The sequence below is a fragment of the Chlamydotis macqueenii genome, chromosome 3 (assembly GCF_036417535.1).
Source record: "Chlamydotis macqueenii isolate bChlMac1 chromosome 3, bChlMac1.mat, whole genome shotgun sequence".
NCBI classification, from domain to species: Eukaryota; Metazoa; Chordata; class Aves; order Otidiformes; family Otididae; genus Chlamydotis; species Chlamydotis macqueenii.
In genome coordinates this window covers 76,097,281-76,110,034 of record NC_141558.1, presented here as the reverse complement: position 1 = coordinate 76,110,034, position 12,754 = coordinate 76,097,281, and the positions used below count along the sequence as shown (strand labels likewise).

Below are 12,754 nucleotides of genomic sequence, written 5' to 3'. Positions count from 1 at the left end.
GTTATTTAAGGTTACAATTTTGTCCATCTATGTTTGCTTTAGGGATCATCTTTCAAGTTTAGTACATTTCATGGAAAGTAGGAACAGCTTGAGGAAAATATAGGAATTCTGGAAAAGAAATGTGTGATCCCATCTCATTCTGGAGAAGTATCTTCAAAAATAATTCAGTTTAGAGGTATTTGTCTTCATAGTTGAGAAAGACAGCATTGTATAGCCCAAAAAAAGATGGAAGAGGATTACACCTCACGAATCAAAATAACAAACTACATATGACCATTATCTAATCAAATACTTATTATACTTTCTAGTTTGTTTGTTTTTTAAAATATACACTTACTGAAGAAAAGCACTGGCAAGTAATTTGTGAGAAAAAAAAATGTCATCCTAGTGTCAAAAGAATTGTATGCTGTTCCCTGAAGATCCCTTCTTATGACAAAGCTTACTGCAATCTTTGGAAACGCGTACATACATACAATAACTAACAAAGCTTTAGTGAAATTAAGATACTGCAAGCACTTAGTGCTAAATTTACCTCCCGGGTCCTTGACACCATTGTTGCATAGAACTTCTCAAATATTCTCTCTTAAGAAAAAAAAATATTTTATAAGCATATTTGCTTCATGTCAAATACTTTTTCATTATTACTTTGAAGAAGCAATTTAAATCACTATTTTACACAAGTGTTCTCATTCCTTCTTCTGTGGATCAGATATATGAATTTGTTAGAGTGTAGTTATCCTGAGGTACAAAAGATGGAAGTCTAAATTTACCAATATCAGGAAACAGCTCTTTTCAGGATGGTTAGCTAGAGGACAGTAGCGAAATTTCAAAGAAAAACTACATTTGCACGGAGATTTTGCATCTTAGAAATGCAAGGGCTAAGAAAGCTCTTTCATGACATTGGTCACCCAGTTCTGATGGTGGGCTAGACATTAGAAAGGAAAGTGAAGAGTCTTAATTTTCTACCACTTGGTGCCTGGCAGTATGAAGAAAAAGATTACAAGACTTTGAAGAACATGGAAGGAAGATGAGCAAAGACATTCTAATGGTTAAACCAGGAGGGGGAAAAAAATAAAACAAAAAGAGTGGGAAGGGAGCAAGAAACAAATAATGAATAGTGTCAAAACAGGGAAAGGATGAAAAAGAGAAACGGAAAAAAAAAAAAAAGAAAGATAAATTAAATAGAAAAACAGGATAATCTATAACCATTAGTAAAAACTATCCTTACAAATCCAGTTGAAAATATATGTTGCTAGTAAACATGGAATACAGTGGAAAAGCATGCACTCTATCACTCACATACGGATGATCATCTAGTGCAGCAGCCAAGTTCAGATCAGAAAAAGATTTCATGAATATTAAAGATTTTTACCCACTGACATCTGTATTAGTCAGCAATGTTCCACATGATGGATATGTCTGTTATTCTCCTATGACATCCAGGGTTTTTTTAATTACTGTTTAGAATAACTATATAGACCCCATTAGGTCTGTAAAAGTAAACTCTCAAAATTTAGGAAATGCAAAACCAGAATTGTCTGCAAAAAAAAAATTAATGCGTACACAAATAGAGGATGAATAATGATATAGTTTCCAATTATACAAACACACATTTCCCATAAGATATCTGCCTCAAGGATTTTATGATGTTCAGCAACTAAAACAGAATTCATGTAGCAAATAAGGATTTTGTGCACAGAAGCCTGTCTTATTTGATGTAGTGCTCTGAGGATGCTTAATGAAAGAGGAAGGGGAGTATGAAAAGTGAACAGACAGTTCCATAGCTAGCACAGTGCGATGTCACTCTGGAGAAATCTGTCCCTACCTCTGCCACAAAGTTCCTATGCAATGCAAGGCAAACCACTTACTCCAAACTTTTCAGAGTTATTCACTTGTTATGCACCTTCATTTTCTTGACTGCTTGCATTTAAACACCCCACAGAGATCTGTGGAAATGTTAATTGAACAGAGGTCAGTGGAAACCCTACTTTAAACACATGAACTACTCCAAAACCTCAGGTCCTCCCTATGTAAAACTGAGCACTCAAAATTAGGAATGACTCTGACACGTTCAGTCTTCTTTTTCCTTTACCCCAAATCCTCATTCATAAAACAAAACTAGTAAGTGTTGTAAAAGTTAATATCAATGATTACAAAGTACTAAAATACTCCATCGAAAATAGCAGAGGAAAAAAAAAAAAAAATCTGCATTTACTTAAGAATTAGATACATACAGTAAAACAGACATCAAGCCATATCCAGAACAGTAAGAATTTTTTAAAGGCAACATCTGGTCCGTACTGTACAGAGAATGTATGGATAAGTTAGTTTTTAATTGATTGATTACATGCCATTATAACACATAAAAGTAACAAGGCTGAATTAAGTTCATGCTGCTTATTTTAACTCCATTTCCTAAGTTCTACGTGCTTAATTTTGCAATCTTAATTTTTCTCATATGTACTAGTGCAGACAGCCTTTTTTTTTCCTCCAAATTACCACAGTCTAATCCTGAATGATAGTTTTGTCATAATGGAATTATTCAGTCTATGATCTGATTGATTTTAGACCTTAAATACTGAATCTTAACACACGTAAATTTTTAATCCTTTAATTTCTCTATTCTGCCAGTAATTGATAAGGACAGTCGTACTTAGACAAGGTCTTAATTTAATCGCCCTGAAAATCAATTAGAAGGTGAAAAGCTTCCTTATATTATTATTATGAAAATTTCCTGATCAAATTCACAATGCAATCATAATCAATGCATGACTCTTCACACACTTTCAGTCAATACATAATTCAGTAGTTACATCTTCACCATTTAAAAACACAATATGGGAAGGAATTTGTATGTTAAAAAGCACGCATAATTTAAAGGCTCAGTATTAGTCAAACGCAACGTCTCCCTCAAGCCACCAGACCCTTTATAGAATTAATCTAAATAAGGGTCAAATATGAACCAGAAAGCATTCATTTCACTTGAAGTATACGTCACAAGCAAAAAGAGAACTAAACCTCTCTTCGCTTCATCCTTGCTGAAAACTCTCCATAGAGTCCAAGAATACAAGGAACAGATAACATTCTTCCTGTGCCTGTCCACAAACTGCTCCTCAAAATAGATAAATAATATAATACAAACAAGAGCTTGTCATGCTGCATCCCTTCAGGTCACTCTGAGTATCTTCTTGTAAATTAGGATCCTTTTGCGCATATGCAAGAAGGGTTGAGAAACAGACTTTTCTTCAATGTAATGGCACTTTAAAGGGTGAGGAAAAAATTGGACAAGATTTATGTATCATTTGAAATTAAGGAAGAACTTTGAAGAGAGAGGCAGCATCAAAAATAATAGAATTCCTGCCATGCTGCCTTGGACTAGCCAGTATTTTCCAAACAGATGCAGTATAACTGCACTGCTGAAAAAAAAAAAAAAAACCAAACCAAAAAACACAAGAGGAGGATTTAGCATGATTAGTCTAGATTAAAATCTTGACCAAGTGTCATTGTTACTACCTTCTGGCTCTAGCACAAACTGAAAACGTAAGAATTTAGAAATAAGAGACATTAGAAATTTGACATTTATTAAAGTCAAAGCTACAGGAATATTCCTTTTTGGCTGTTACTTCTTATCAAATCCCTTTCTTTAAAACTACTTTGGGTTACAAGTTCAATTATACCAGCAGATAAGAATCCTACAAAAATCTTACAAAGTACTGAAGTACCAGTGTGGAAGATCTACAATTGCACCAGCAAATGAAAAGCATTGGAAAGAGTCAGTTTTCTTTCACCTATCTCTGCGCCATCAGGCATTTGAGTCTGAGACTATCCAGAAGCATTCATAACATTCACTCTGAAAGATGAAGATTCATTTAACTATCATTTTTTTATGCTCAAACCTGCTTCAAGTTCTTTCTTTGATCTGTATAATTTCAGACTTTGCTTTAACTACATAGTCATAGTTAAATGCAATTAGCCTCCATTTAACACACAGTACATTGATCTCTCACATGCAAAACTTCCAAGAGTCGCTTGGCATCTTCCTCCACCTCCTTTTACCCTTTTTTTATTAAATAAACGTAATGCATTCGTGCAGTTCTTACCATCTAGCTTTTTCTCTATGTTTGTTATTTTAATCAACTTTTATTTCCCTAAATCTTCCTCCCACCAAGTCCTTCCACCTTGCACCTTTTCTTAGCAGCACACAAGCACAAAAGGAATCCCAGAAGATGTCCTGCCTGAAGCAAAACATAGTGCTTCTGTAACTGCTTATTTTCAGAGACATACATGAGGGTACCCACTATCCTTGCTGCACACAGAAGAGGCGCAGAGAACAGAAAGTCTCCTTGAACTTTCTCCTCCCCTTCTTTGCCCTTGTAAACACAGAATATAATCACACCTTTGGCTCCTTCAGTAAGCTGAACAAATACATGAGAATTCCATTCTTAATAAACTAGATACTGACTAGATACTAAAACAAAATAATATTTCTTCCACAGTCATTCTCATTAAATTAAAGAAGTATTGTTTGTGCAGATTCCTATACAGAGTTCCTGCATCAAACCCTATCAGCATTTTATCTGGAGACAAGCAAGAAAAAGAAACATCAAATATATAGGTATGCTTTACTGGTGGAAATTAATCTTGTATAAAATAGCTTGGTATGTAAGTGGTTGCACTCTCAGATTAGTTTATAAAAAATACAAACTTGGTAGAGAGTAACTATTTTTATTACCCTTAACTAAACACATGTGCTTTGAAATAATTGATAAAAACCTTTTTTCTCCTGCTAATTTTTAGGTTTGTCACCTACAGAGAGAATGTCTACTCCATTTCAAAACGGTGAATTATGTTTGCACAAAATTAATAGAAGCACCACTATAGCTGTGACAAAAGTGGAAGAACTGCTGTTTTACAGAGTCATGTGGTATATCTATAATAATCAAAAGACCTAATACTGTAACCAAAGCAGACAGCTGAAACTAACTACTATCCAGTCTGGGAAAGGGCTTTTCCACTGGAAACTTGATGTAACAATAGGAAAGCTACTGCTTTCACAACTTCCATAGTTGAGACTACTATATGCTCTGAAAGTTTCCATGCACAAGCAGAAAAAATTGGTTTTAACCACGCAGTGCAGAATGCCACACAGCACTGGCAAAAATGTACTTTGGCGCTAAAGCCAAGAAGATGCAAAAAAAATTGCAATTGCATGCCAAAGATTGTGCTGGGTAGTTGATCTGTTAAAGAGCAAGAGGTAAAGATGAGAAATAATACAAAAGGGGAGAATCTTTTTTTTTCCCACCTCTGTAGTGGCTACAATCAATCTTTTCTACAATAAAAAAGATAGAAAAAGCAGATACTTGATACTGATAGAAAGTATGTCTGTGCCTAACACAACCAGCTCATCTTAGTGAAAATATTACCCTTCTAACACTGGCAAGGTCAGCATCAGCTTGGCTTATTTGCTGCCTTAAGTCCCCATTGTGCATGTTCGAAATTGTTTTAAGTTGTTTTGTTCATAAAGCAGCACAGTTCACTTTGTTGTGCTGGATCACTCCTTTTTCTCTACACACAGCTACTCTTTCGCTCTCTATCTTTAGGCTTCTTGGGATTCGAAGGAAGGAATGTGTTTTTCAAGATGAAACTGTGAATTTATTTTAAGTGCTATGAAAAAATTCTACCTAAAGTGTCTGTGCAAGTAGTTCTCATGCAGAAAAAAAAAAAAAAGATGGTTCTTCTTATTGAAGCCAGCCACTTGATGGTGATATAGAAGATCTTTATCTTTCGTTCACAGAACATGAAAACAAGGGTTCAAATCATTCTTTTGTGAAAATAAGAGGAGAAAATAAGTTGGCATAAAAATTAAAAAAATTTCTAAGGAGAAGTCCTGTGGCGACAACCTAGACAGAAAGGACACAATAAAATAAGAGCTCTCCAAGAGCTCTTTAGTGTGTGTATCAAAAGATCCCTGAGATAGAAAGCGCTCCAGTCCTCTTCATCTTTTTAGGGTAAGGCAAATTTAATAGCATTTGCTGTAAAGTTGCATCTATAGATTAGGGAAACTACAGACTGGTCAACCTAACCTTTGACCCCAGGGACACTATGTAGGAGGTCATATGCAGACACACAGAGGGGACGACAATGATTTGGTACAGTCAACATGGATCAATAGATCCATGGCAAATTGTGCCCGAGCAACCTGATTTGCCTTCTATGATGAAAGGACTGGCTCAGCAACCAAAAGGGAAAGCAACATGTGTACCTTGGCTTTATCAACGGCTTCAACATGGTTTCCCATAGGATCTTTGCCATCAGGCTGGAGAAATAGATGGAACACAAGTGGACTATAAAAGTGGGTAAGAAATTGGCTGAACAGCAGGACTCAAAGGCTTGTGACAAGTGGCAAAAAGCCCAACGGGCAGCATTTATAAGGAACTGGTACTGGGACCAATTCTATTTAACAATTTTATTCATTAAAATGAATTCTGGGTGATGGGATGGAGGGTCCTATCAAAAAGTTTGCAGGCAATAAAAAATCGATACACTGCAACTCAGAGGATTCTTGATGGGCTGGAGAAATGGGCTGACAGCAACTTTGTGAAGTTCAACAAAGGCAAATGCAAGTCCTGCAATGCAGTTTTGGGTACTCTAGCATGAAAAAAAGATCTTGGTACACTTGAAGGAATCCAGTAGAGGGGCACCAAGATAATCAGAGGGACAAAATACACGAAGCATGAAAAGTGACTGAAAGAACAGGGTTTGTTCAGTCTTTAGAATGTAAGACTGGAGGAGACGATCTTGCCCTTCTTCAGTTACCTCATGGAAGGATATAAAGAAGACGGAGCTGTGCTTTCTTGGACCAGGACACTGGTCACTAATGACAGAATAAGAGGCAATAAACTCAAGTTCAAATACAGAAAATTCTGTATTTGAAAAATACAGAAAATTACCAAAAGTCTGGTCAGATTGGAAACTGGAACAGACTTCCCAGAAAGGTTGTGAAAATATCCTTGGAAATATACTTGACTACATATAGAGATAGAATTCAACCAAAGGCCTAAGCAGGTCTAGTGGGACTCAATATGAGAAGGAGGTTGGACCAGATGACTTCTCTTCCAATCTAAATTATTCTATTATTCTACAATTTAGTGATTAAAATTAATTTCTAGCCATTTCAAACCTTATCAGTAGGCATAAAAAGAAAGGCTGGAAAATATCTAGAGGAGAGAAAAAAAAAGAAATAGAAGCAAAACTTGTCCAACCGTGCAACCATCTCTCTTCGTAGAAAATTGTAAACCAGACCTGTACCTATACAAATTTCCTGCAGGGGGTGGGGGAAGGCAGCTCTTTCCTTCTATTTGTTAAAAGTTAACATCTTTCCCAGTTTCATTGGGTTAATCTGAGTTTATAATAGGATATATGTTTGGAAAACATTCTTAGAGGTCACAGAATCAATCCACTTACTCCAAAGCAGAATCAATTTTACCTAGGTTATTCCTAAACAAATCCTCATCTAACTATTCCTTAAAATCTGCAGGGTCAGAGCTGTCATTTTTTTTCCTCACAACAATGTATTCCTTTGCCTAACTAGCCTGTCTGTTAAAAAAAAATTTCTTGTGAGAATACAATCTGCCTTGCTATATTTTAAGCTTATTATGAGACCATTGTTCCTTTACTCACAGTAGACATGGATAAAAGTTCATTCTCTTCTTCTAAAACAAACATTTTTATATTCTGTAAGACCATCACCATCTCTCATTTTAGTCTTCATTTTTCTAAACAACCCCATTTTCTTCAGCCTTTCCTCTTACATTGTTTAGACCTCCAATCATGCTCATTTTCTTGGTATTCAGTCATAATGCATTCCATAAACTTCTTTTGGGATGCTGGAAAAGGCCTGTTTATTTGGCGTCATACACTAATGAAAATATTTGCGTCTTCTACTAACTATGAAATGTTTGTTCAAGATTATATGGAGTGGAATTTGTTCTACATTACTGCAAAGAGTTCATTGTGATGAAGAGCTACAGTGAGATCAAACATTGAATGACCACAGCCATACTCAGCACTTCTGCTCAGAACAAATGTAAACGATGCTTGTGCAGTGTTCCATGGCAAACTCATTAAGAAATATCATTACTGGAAAGATTCCCCACTCTGAGAAATGCGTGTGTATCTGACTCAGAATTTGGCAGTAAAAACTCTAGCACAGTTTTTTGGTTTTTTTTAAATACACGTTTTTAAGACCACTTTACAACACTAAAAATGTCATTGTAAAAAAAGCTCTGCTTGTAATGCTGAATATATGAACATCTTACCTCATACAGTTATTTCCTAACTATTACAGAGCTGAATTTGCATTATGTAGAGGTTGGCAAAGGGTACATATTTCAGACAAGACCCACTGCTTTTTAAGTGTAGTATCCTATTTCAGAAAACTTCCAATCAAAGCAAGGCCAAACACAAAAATTTCTTCAGGGTGGACTGCATTTTGATCAATATTACATGAATAACTTTCTTTTTAAACAAGTAGCATCCAAGAGAAATCACACAAAAATAATACCTAATTCAACTGTTTTTAAAATATCATAGTCACAAAGAATCTTTCATCCACCTGAAAAAAAAGAATTCTTTTATCACCAAATAAGTAAAGGCTTCCCTTCTCATATGGTTATATAATTGTAACTCCTGATGTCAAGCTCAAATTGTAGTTTAAGCCACACATAAAGCATGCTTGGAGGATTTGTTTTGCTCAATTTCATAGAAAGAATATATCTATTATTTGCAAAACCCACCACAATGCCACAGAATTGTCAATGTTCAATGTTATAGTTGAAAAGTGGTCTCATTTTGACAGGTCAGGAGGAATGTAACATTCCACACACTCATCTTGCTATTCTGTCATTTCCTTCTTTTCTAGCACTTGAGTCACTCTTTACACAGTGAGCAGTTTCTACATACCCCTACAGACACAATGAGTTTGTCTTCATGGAGCCCAGCTACCTCCATAGAAAGGAGTCCAAAGAGCTTTCTTATTCATTCATCTGTCCAATTGATTGCAATTTCTCTCCTTTCTAACTATGATTGTTCCTATCCCATCAGCTCAGCCACAGACTTTCTGTTTGGCAATGGATCAATCAGAGGAAAGATTCAAAAAGTGAGTTGTGTAATCCTTGACTGTACTTTAGACAACTAAATTGCAGCCCTGAAACTCCTAGCTCAGATGTCACTGTACTCCAGGGACACTCAGAGTTCAGTTTTCAAGCAGTTGCTCTTTGGGCCTAGAAGTTCCCTTTTGAAACAACTCAGTTTGGCATCTATTTGCTCAATAAAACCTGGACACCAAACTACCCTTTATCTGTCCTTAGGAGCTTAATCCAGTACACTTGCTCTAGAAAAAAAAAAAAAAAACCAAACCAAACTATTGCACAGCTTTTTAACAGGATTTTCTATTAAGTTAAAACAGTGGCACTGTATCTATATGAAGGTATAGTATCCACCAATATACTCCACAGGGTGCACGTGTACTTTCTCAGTAACTCATGTTTTCAAAGAAAAATATGATCCTCTATTCTCTGTAAAACAAAAAGGTGAAGTTGCCTACCCTCAAGTGATATTTATGAGTTATGAATTCAGAACAGAAGGTAATGCCTCAAATTAGAAACAAACTTGATTCTAAGCAGGGCTCATTTACACAGGTCAAAATCCATACTTCAGTTATTTCATCCATTCAGGTACCTCAAGTCTTGGCCCTCAACCAAGGAGCAAAAGGGAATTGAAGAAAAACTCAGTTCATAAATAATATCTGTCAGCTAGTTGTTGATATTCACAGACACTTCAGCTGTTGAGCATGCTGTTTTCCACAGATTTAATTCCATGATCTCAAGGGATCTTCCTGTAAAAGCCTCGGTATGCCTCTGCTAGAAAGTATATGAAGATCCTAGCTTTCCAGAAGAGCAAACTACTCTAGAACACTTGTTAGTGGTGAAAGCCAGGTTAACAGGACATCATGCTCATTATCTTCATCCTTGGGCTTTTCTTGGACCTAGCCATTAAACAGTCATCAAAGGGATAATATAATTATAACTTGAATTTAAAAGATTTTCAGACACTCAGTTTTTTACAGGTCTCTGAACTTCAAGCTCGTCTATCTACACCCTGTATAATACAGACAGTACCTCCCCAGAGTAGTAGAGAACCACAACAGTGCCCCTGCAGCATTCTCACTCCAGACCAACAGCCACATCACATAAGCTGTGCTGACAAAGCAAACCACATGAAATAACTAATTTGTAAAGCCTTCTAGTCATTTCTAGAGGATCTTTTAAGTACAAACTCCTGTATTAAGTAAAATCTGAACATCAGCTCACCAAACCAGAATGATAGCACTTTGCTGTCTCATGGGGAATATGCAAAGACAAACATCTGAATACTCCAATCTCTAGAGTGATGGGAGACAGATGAGTTCCTGAGCTAATACAAGTACACTGGGTGTTCCTTTGCTTGGTGGTATTTTGATAGATATAATGAATGTTGTTGTATCCAAGGACTTCAAGGGATAAAAATAAGTATTAAAAATCAAGTCTGCATTGTTTTGGGAAAGGATATTACAGATGCCTAAAATACTTCACAGTTTGAAGAGCTGAGAAGTTGCATGTGAACAGTTCTGGCAGAAACAACTGTTTTCTTTACCTGACTTCCTCTCATCTAATGTGTACTCAGAGCACATCTTCCTGTGCAGCTGGAGGCTTTGTTATAGCCAGAAAGATGCTGCTTAGTTGTAGCCAGTGTTTATTGCCTAACTTTTTTTTTTTTTTTAAGGATGAATTTGGAAAATTTCCCAGATATACATCTGCCCCTATTACTTGCACCTTGGGGTGTAAGACCAGACAGGGAGGTACTGAGGACAACTGCATTTATTAGCAATGAATAAACTGATCTATCTTTTTCTAGATTAGCAGTGGGTGATCCCACACACACTAAGAAGTATCTGTCTGCTGACTGACATATACAAGCTGGCACACTTTTGTGTCAAAAATGTACACAGCTGCATGCACACTAAACCCATCCCATCTATAAAGCACAATTGCCAACTGCTTCTCTTCAGAGATGGGTAATGAGAGAGGGCCTCAAAAACAAAACAAGTGCAGAGTATAATTAAGGAATATTTTTTGTTCTCTTGTGTCTTTCTGAACTCTCCTGAATTTGTTATAATTTTCTTTCCATCATGTTTTGGAAGAAGGACTGATAATCTACTCTAAAAAAAAAAAGGATTTTTATTTCTCAAAATCTTTATTGATTTGTCAAGTACTTGAATTACACATTTCTAGGTACCAGTCTGATTTAACCTGATTGTTAGTCATTACAAGCAGATGTCTGGAAAAATTGCCTATGTTTTGGTTCTAGCTCTTCTCCAGATACTTAGACTAATAGCTAATCTAATAGAAAGATCACAATCCAAAGTAGCATAAATAATATTTATCCATACACCATTATCAGTCATCAGGTGAAAATATGAAGGGAGCTTCATCTTAACATCTTCTCCCAGCCTCTCTGTCCAAACTTTCTCAAATCACCTGAGCCATCTCAATAAGCCGTATGCAAGGCCTCAGTCTGAGCTTGTGGAGCATAACCATACCCCAGACTGAATCAGCACTTGGGCAGATGAGTGTTGGGCTTGCTTGGTTACAAACAGACAGGCATGTTAGCAACTCCTGTAGTGCAACACCCTCTTCTCCAGCACTCAGAGAAGAAGGAAATTCAGTGACAGACATAATTCTTTACCTGATTAAACTATTTAACTATACCACAGCGATGAGGCTGGCTGGAGCTCCAGAAGAAAAACTGCAGCTCACAATTCCTTTCATGTTTAGACCATTGCAACTGACAACAGAAGAAATACATCAAAGATTTTTTTTAACTAAATATACAGTAAAGGGTGCAAACTCTGATGTCAGGAAAACCATCAAGCAATTTGGATGAGAAAAGAAGCCCAACAGCTGTTCCTGCGGATTCCTGCACAGAGACAGGTTTTGCAAGTCAACACGGTGTCAATATTTAACTAACACATTATCACTTGTTATTTGACTGTCAGTCAAGTAAGCGCCTAGAAAGAAAAAAAAAAAGGAAGTTATATTCAACTTTAAAAAAAAAAATTAGATTCACTGGGTAATCACAGAGACACAAGAAGGTGATTTTTGTTTTAAACAAAAACTATTTGCACACACACATATTCACAAGTACCAAGTTATCTGTGCTCAAATATTCTTGCCAGAATTACCTGTGATGACCCAGAAGACAAGGGATGTCTGCTACTCAGTCATCTTCAAATCTCTATCATTCTTTTGGGTGTCAACAATGCTGCATGGTTTTTGCAGCCCTTATCTGTCTTAACAAACAAGGCTCTGTACCAGGTTAAGTTGTACCACTGTGGCGTGGCCTTTGCGCTATCAGCATGCCATCTAATGCTTGCTCTCACTGTTACCTAGATTCCTTTTGGATTTACCCTTGCTGCTAGCAGTCTCATGACTATAGATAGATAGATATAGCTATATATACATACACACACATACACACTCCCCTTTCATACACCTTTTTAAAAATTTAAGCCTTCAGCTCTGCCATTTCTTCTTGTACTTTTAAAAACTCATACTTCATGCACACCACTGCAGTATTTCACTTACAGACCTCTACAACATCTCAAACACACAACCAAGTTCATCTAGATATTTTCCAAAAAAAAAAAAAAAACGAT

The 12,754-nt window shown here is 36.3% G+C and overlaps 1 protein-coding gene across 1 annotated transcript in view; it reads right to left on the bottom strand.

The window, feature by feature from the left end:
• USH2A (usherin) overlaps positions 1-12,754 on the bottom strand; it is a 386,243-nt gene that overhangs the window by 264,085 nt on the left and 109,404 nt on the right. The gene's annotated exons all lie outside the window — the stretch shown is intronic.